The following is an 8,063-nucleotide window of genomic DNA, read 5'->3' as shown; positions in this document are numbered from 1 at the left end:
CTCCTTCTTCACATATTGAACGTTTCAGGTTTCTCACTGTGAAGAAGTTCCTAGGGATCATCAACTTACAATGAATAATGCTACAATTACTGAAACCAAATCTGCCTCATGCAGTGTCTGGGATTCGTAGAACCCTCTTTCCCCCGTAATCTCTGAAACATTAACAAACGAGAAATAAGAGAGATTTCTGCAGGTGCTTTCAGAAAAAACTTTGCCATGAGCTGAGCCTACTCTATAATGTCAAGTCATATTTCACATATTCATATATATATCCAATACACATATATTAGATTTACATTTTTTAAAATAACACACATGCTCAATCAAATTAACAAGGTTAACATAAGTTTTCTAAAATATACGCACTAAGTATATCACGTTTTGCTAATAATCACTTTGATAGAGCAGCTTAGAATCTATGGTTTCAACAAATCAAGAGGCTTTCGTATGAGAAAACCACCACACAATATAAGATTTTCAATGTGATAATCATTGCTACTTTTAACTAGAAATTACCCAGTAAGTGTATGTTGAACTGCTTTGTGACTATTGTGATTTAGTCTTTCTAATCCTTGGTTTGATTATCTCAAAAATATGAGTATTGCCTATTTTATAAACTTGCCCTAAAAATTAAATGAGAGAAAGAGAATCCTCATTCTCCAGATACTGAACACTTACAAAATTGTAGACATTGTATCCAGATTTTTACACACTTGCCTTATAGAAGCCTCATAACAACCCTCGCTTTTAAATTACAAGCATTTTGCCATGGTTTTTACACACTTACCTTATGGAAGCCTCATAACAATCACATCTTTTATAGATTAGCAAACTGAGGCTCAGACAAGTTAAAAACAAATTCACCTTCACTTCATAAAGAGCGATGGAACTGGGATTCAAATCCAGTTTTCTCTGTCGCCAAAAATTGTGCGTGTTAAGGAGAACCAAGTTATACCCAGAACATGGAGGGGTCAAAACTTGTGGATTCTCTTTTCTACGCCCTCATGTGTGAATTTCAATGCCTTGCACTGCCTCAGAGCAATCCTAAACTCCCTCCCAGGTTTTCTTGCTGTGGTTCCCTTTTCCTTGAGGATGATGAGGAATCTGCATATTTAGACCACAAGCATCACCTTTTAACAGGTGTGATCAAGTAATGAAATTTGCTAGGCCATATGTTACTAAGTGTGAATTGTCCAGTTTCTCTGCAATAAATAAAGGGGCTATTCCATGTAAAACATCACCGCATCCACTGAATTTGTGTGGGAAGATTTGGAACTATACGGCAGAAGCATCTTACTGACAGCTGCGCAGGAAGACCAGCCAAAACACACAAAGCAGGAGCAGCTCCCAAGGCCAGCTGTGGTGGTTCTTGCCTGTCATCCCAACAAAATGGGAGGCCAATGTGGGTGAATCACTTGAGGTCAGGGTTTGAGACCTTCCTGGACAACACAGTGATACCCTGTCTTTACAAAACATCATTTCTTTTTATTAGAATGAGGAAGAGTACCTCTAACCCTCAGCCATTACTTTAGGGGAGAGAGCTCTGCTCTAGAACTCAAGATGTGAAATTGGGAGTCCCAGTGTGGCTACTTAAGTTTAAATACAAGAGCTGTCAGACATTTCCTCTACCATAATGAAATCGGTGTCATCCAATTTGTATTTTGAAAACTTAGTTTTTGGCCAGCCTAGGAAAAGAAGAGGGCCCAGAAGTGGGTATTTGGGCAGAGCAATGAAAAGTAACCGGCTGGATGCAACAGGGAAAGAAGGAGTGGGGAGTCGAGTCAGAGCAAGTCCTCCTGCTTGGGGCAGGGGATAGGAAAGCGAACTAGGAGCAGGAGGGAGGAGCCCTAGGCTGTGGATGCCTCTGGGGGTACCTTGGGTGAGCAAGGCCAGAGGAGCTCCTAAGACCAAGAGGTATCTGTCGCCTCCCTACCTTTTGGCGTCTTCGGGTCGCCAATGTGCTGCTAGTCAAGGCTCCTGAATCAGACTGGGCAGGCTCCAAAGCAGTGGAGTCTGGCGCTACTCCCACCGCCACCTCGTGGATCTCAGAAAGGCTCCAAACACCGCACCCTCAGCTGGCCCTGCTTGGGGCTGGCATTGGGGGACAGCGTGTTCCGGGCGCCTCTTCTCCTCTGTGCTAGGGCCTTCGCCTTTGCTGGCTGCCCACTCATAGATGTCAGAGCCGCAGGAAGGCTCCGCAGAAGCCCTGTGCGGGCCCTGCCTGGGGCTGGCTTTGGTGCACATGCGACAGGCCAGCGTGGTCCCCATGGGACACCTCTGTTCTTCTCGGGCAGCTTGGGCCTTCGCTTGCCCCCACGCCTGCAGAGCTGAGCACCTGCCACCTCTCCCCGGGAAAGGCAACCAAATGCCACCAACGGAAGGCACCCACTGAAGGCACTAACTGAAGGCCGGTTGCCCTGCCAGCCAGATCGTGTCCTGCTTAGGAGGAACCAATCAGGCCTTGAGTTCCCTCCACGCGCCGCCCTTCCATTTGTGATGTGGGAGTCCAGGCACTGGCTCACAAGGCCCCGCCCCCACAGCAGCCTGCCCCACCTTTCATTCAGTGATAGCTTCGAGAAACTTTCAGGTTTCCTCACTGTGAATTATGAATATGAACTATATTAAAATTACTGTAACCCAATGTGCTTCATGCACTATCTGGCATCCAAAGGATCCTCTTTCGCCCATGTTGGGGTTTTCGAAACTGGAAAGAAGACTGATTTCTGCAGGTGCTTCAGAAAAAATCTTTGCCATGAGTTAAGTCTACTGTGTGATGTTAACATATATATATTATATATAATATATATCATATATATATACACACATGTATTCAAAAATTATATATTCATTTTATATGTTTTTGAAAATAACACACATATTCAAACTAGCACGTGTAATAGGGAAATTTCCTAAAATTCGTACACTGAGTAAACCATATTTTTCTAATGATTTCGTTGATAGAGCAGCTTTCTAGACGCAGCCCTGTTCACATGTGACTGGTATTTACCTTCTTTCATCAAACATGTCTTTAGAATCGACTCAAGGCAAGATGCAGTAGAGAAATGTAAGAGTCAACTAGAGGAGCCATTTAACTACTAGGTGAGACTGATAGGTATAGAAGCAACTTCAATAAAATGATAGGCATGGAACGTACCTGGGGAGAAGTGCTAAGATGGGCTCCAAAAGCCCCGTATTCATGAAGATGCAATCTTTATATTTAAAATACTAGTGATACAATAAAATGTTCTACTTGATCTCTCACCTTTAATTTCATAGTATTATCATCCACCCTCTCTACTCTAACTAAGCATTTCTTTCGTAAGCCCCAAGAAATAGCAAAACCACGGAAAATAAACATTTCAATCTTTGCTTTATTGTTGAAAGAAGTGTGTCGTTGATGACTTAGTTTATTATCATAGAGCCAGATTCCCAGTGAGGAAGCAGCATGAGCTGGAATTCATGCCCTTCATTTGGAAAGCTTGCAAATCATTGACATTCTTTTTTTCGCTAAATGTTTTAGAAAATTAGAATTCTCTTTATGCTGTAAAGGGATCTTAAAATGACGGGAATATATTCGTACTCTCCATGACAGTGTACATATTCCTTCTCTTAGTTTAGTACAAAAACAGTACTTAAGGAACTTCTGTGGAATAATAGCAATTCTAAGTAACAACTAGAGTTGAGATTTTTCATAAAACAAAATGTATAAACTCTTATTGTTGTTTGCTCTATTTGAGACAATCTAGCTCTGCCGCCCAGGCTGGAGTGTAGTGTGGTGATCTCAGCTCACTGCATCCTCCACATTCAGTTTCAAGCCATTCTTCTGCATCAACCTCCCAGGTAGCTGGGAGTACAGGCAGACGCCACCATGCCCGGCTAATTTTTGTGTTTTTAGTAGAGACAAGGTTTCACAATGTTGGCCAGGCTGGTCTCCAACTCCTGACCTCCAGTGATCTGTCTGCCTCTGCTCCCCAAAGTATAAACATTTTTAAACATTTAAAGTTGACCTTGCCATTTAGAAATGTAGAAATTCATCAGGGTCCTGAGTAATTATAATCTATATTTATCTGCCCACATTTTTTACCAGGTGCATCTTCTCCAGCAAGTTCTTCAGCATCCTTTCCAGAAGCATTTGACAGCCAAGGAAGCAGGCTACGCCTCACCTACTCCTTCCTGGGCTAAAGATCTCAGACTTAGTTGCTTAATTTGGGAAAAATAAATTAAAAATAAATTAAAGAATTCTATCATTATACACAACATAGAATAATCTGTTTAAGAAATTATTTTTGATCATCCACATTTTGATGCCAATCCCACATTTGGTAATAATGATTATATATGCAAATATTTTTAGCCGATTAAATTGGAACATATTCTTTGAAACAACTTCATGATGATTTTTGTTCTAATCAGTAAGTTTAATGGAATAATAAGGTATTTTTGATAAAGCACGTGAGTTATTCTCAATGATTACAAGATCTTATGACATTGTAATCAAAATGGATCATTAGAGCCTGGCTTGGTGGCTCATGCCTGTAATCCCAGCACTTTGGGAGGACGAGGGAGGTGGACCACCTGAGGTCAAGAGTTCAAGACCAGCCTGGCCAACGTGGTGAAATCCCGTCTCTACTAAAAATACAAAAAAAAAATTAGCTCGGTGTGGTGGCGGGCACCTGTAATCCCAGCTACTTAGGAGGCTGAGGCAGGAGAATTGCTTGAACCCCGGAGGCAGAGGTTGCAGTGAGCTATGATCATGCCATTACACTCTAGCCTGGGCAACAGGATTGAAACTCTGTCTAAAAAAAAATGGATTATTAAATATTGATCTAGTATTTACTGTAAACTCAGCACTTTGGGGTATATCAGTGCTGTATTTAGTTTTATTATGCTATATTTAGTTTTATTATGCTCCTAGAGATTTTTTTGTCTCTATCATAGAATTTTCAAACATTTACTAAGGTAGAGAAAATTTTAATAGTTTAATGAACCTAATTTACCATTTAATCAGCTTACTAACAATTAATACATTGCCAATTTTGCTTCATCTACACCTCCACACACTTTCTCCATATTCCTCTTTATTGCCTTGAGGTATAATATACATATCCTCAATTTTTTGGAAATTCAGACATTGTATCATTTCCTCTACAAATATTTCCATATGCATATCTAAATGCTAATGACTTAGAACACAAACAGTCCTTGACATCATATGACCTTGAGGCAAATTAGCAATAACTCTTAATGTATCAAATGAAGTATTCAGTCAGTTTTCAACGTTTTCCTATTGTCTTGTAAATTATTATCATCAGCATTATCTTATAGTTATTTTATTTATTTATTTATTTGTTTATTTTTGTGACAGAGTCTCACTCTGTTGTCCAGGCTGGAGTGCAGTGGCGCAATTTCGGCTTACTGCAATTTCCGCCTTCTGGGTTCAAGTAATTCTCTGCTTCAGCCTCCCAAATAGCTGGGATCACAGGCGCCTGCCACCACGCCTGGCTAATTTTTGTATTTTTAGTAGAGACCGGGTTTCACCATCTTGGCCAGGCTGGTCTTGAACTCCTGACCTCGTGATCCACCTTCCGCAACCTCCCAAAGTGCTGGGATTACAGGTGTGAGCCACCGTGCCCAGCCTCTTATGGTTATTTTAATTGGGATCTGAATAAGGAGTATATATTAAAATTAGATGATAAGACGTCTTAAGCTTCCTTTGATATCTTTGAGTATATCACCTACATGTGTCCCTACATCTTTTTTCACTTGCACTCCATTGAAGAAACCAGATTATTTATCCTGTGGTATTTCAGCATTCTGCATTTTTCTGATTGCATTCTGTGGTATTATTTACTGAACCTGTGATACAGTTTGGACGTCCCCTCCAAATCTCATTGATATGGTTTGGCTCTATGTCCCCACCCAGATCTCATCTTGAATTATGACCCCTATGTGTGGACGGAGGGACTTGTGGGGAGGTGATTGGATCATGGGGGCCGTTCCCCTATGCTGTTCTTGTGATAGTGAGAGAGTTCTCATGACATATGGTAGTTTAATAATTGTCTGGCATTTCCTCTTCGCTCTCTCTCTATCTCCTGCTGCCATGTAAGATGTGCCTTGCTTCTCCTTCACCCTCTGTGATGATTGTAAGTTTCCTGAGGACCCCCAGCCATGCATAACTGTCAGTCAATTAAAACTTCCTTTATAAATTACCCAGTCTCAGGTAGTTTCTTTATAACAGTGTGAAAATGTACTAATATACTCATGTTGAGATACAATCCCCAATGTTGGAGGTGGGGCCTTGCGGGAGGTGTTTGGGTCATGGGGACAGATCCCTCATAACTTGGTGCTGTCCCACTGATGGTGAGTGAGTTCTCAGGAGATCTGTTGTTTCAAAGTGTGTGGCACCTCCCTAGCTTGCTCTCTAGTCCCAGTCTCTCCATGTGAGAAGCCTGCTTCCACTTTGCCTTCTGCCATGAATGGAAACCTCCAGAGGCCTCCCCAAAAGGTGAGCAGATGCCAGCACCATGCTTCCTGTAAAGCCTGCAGACCTGTGAGCCAATTAAACCTTTTTTCTTTATAAATGACCCAGCCTCAGGTATTTCTTTACAACAACAGAAAAACAACCTAACACAGCATGTGTCTGTGCCCCCTGTATTTCTGTAAATATAGAGCTTCAGTCAGATTCAGAATTGATTTATTTGTCAAAAATAATTGAAATACCGAGCAAACATCTGCCTCAGTGAATGGCCACTATTTCTTCTACAACTACATTTATGTTCCATTTGAATTTCACTTTGTGTTATCCCTTTTTTTTCTTTTTTTTTTTTGTTTGCAGTTTTATGTTTGTTGACCACTTCCCTCTTTTGATTGTTCATTTTTGTAAAATGTTACGTGAGCGTCTCACTGGGAGACAAAGAGGCAAGGCAACGACATGCTTTGTTCTCTTTATAAACTCAGTAACAAATATGCAGTGATTGGCAACCTCATAATTTGAAAGAGATGATGGGTCACTGATCATGACTGTATCTGTTATTTATGTTGTGATTTGTGGACTGAAGAGCTCACACAAAGTTTGTACTTTATGTAATTACTCACAGTTAAAATACCATGGCAACTGAATTTGGAACCATGTTGGGGAACTCACGTTATTTAATTAAATCGTAGTTATTGGAACTAGGTGGAGCAGTGATGACCTGCACCTCTTTTTTCCTGATGTTTTCTTTTATACCTGCAATAAACATTTACAGTTTTCCTTATAGACTTTGAAATTGTCTATCAATTCTAAAAATATTTTAGTTCTTGTTGCTCTTCTGAATCACCCTTTATACTACATTTTACAAATGAGCTTCACTGATATATAGTACACAGGACAGTTTTTAGTTTCTATACTTAATAGCTTTTAATGGATTGCTTGACTTGGTTTTTAAATTTTAAGTAGATACATCATCTGAGAATTTAAAAGTCTGTCTTTTCCATTCAGATATTTGTTACCTTGTTGGTTTTGCTGTTGTGTGCATTGGCTAGAGACTCCAGGATAATGTTGAATAATATTAATTATAATACTGACTTTAATGGTGTATTAGTCTTGTCTCTTATTTTCTGAATTTGATGCTTTGAAATCTGGGCCTTGTTGACCCTGGAGGGACTGCCCCTCTGAGGATAGGCTAATTGCTGGATGTAATAAACAACTTGCCTGCATGCATGACTTTCCTATATAATCCAACCAACCCAGAGTTTATACCCCCTTCTTTCTCATCTCTTCCTCACTCTTTATTCTTCTTTATCTCTGTTTATCTCTTTTGCAGTCTTTATTCTTCCTTATCACTCTGACATTTCTGGCCACTGTTCTGCCTCTCTAATTTCCTCAGGGCCAGATAGCAGCCTCTTCTTTCCAGAAGACAATGAAATATTTAAACTAGCCAATGCTAAGCCTGATTGCCCTGACTTGCTTGTTCTGTCCCATGGAACTGCAATAAAGATTCTTTCCCATGTTTTCCCCCATTCACGCTGCCTCCTGACTGACCTTGATGTTTCCCTGTCCTCCCCCTTGTGGTGTGCTGTGC

The 8,063-nt window shown here is 40.6% G+C and overlaps 1 long non-coding RNA gene across 1 annotated transcript; it reads left to right on the top strand.

The window, feature by feature from the left end:
* Positions 1–2,558: 2,558 nt before the first annotated feature.
* On the top strand, positions 2,559–4,253 carry LOC130540548 (uncharacterized). Its single transcript, XR_008954539.2, has 3 exons — positions 2,559–2,729; positions 2,962–3,099; positions 4,088–4,253. It is a non-coding gene; the product is annotated as an uncharacterized LOC130540548 (long non-coding RNA).
* Positions 4,254–8,063: the final 3,810 nt, after the last annotated feature.

Source organism: Pan paniscus, chromosome 8, assembly GCF_029289425.2.
Source record: "Pan paniscus chromosome 8, NHGRI_mPanPan1-v2.0_pri, whole genome shotgun sequence".
Taxonomy (NCBI): Eukaryota; Metazoa; Chordata; class Mammalia; order Primates; family Hominidae; genus Pan; species Pan paniscus.
This window is presented reverse-complemented; position numbering and strand designations above follow the sequence as displayed.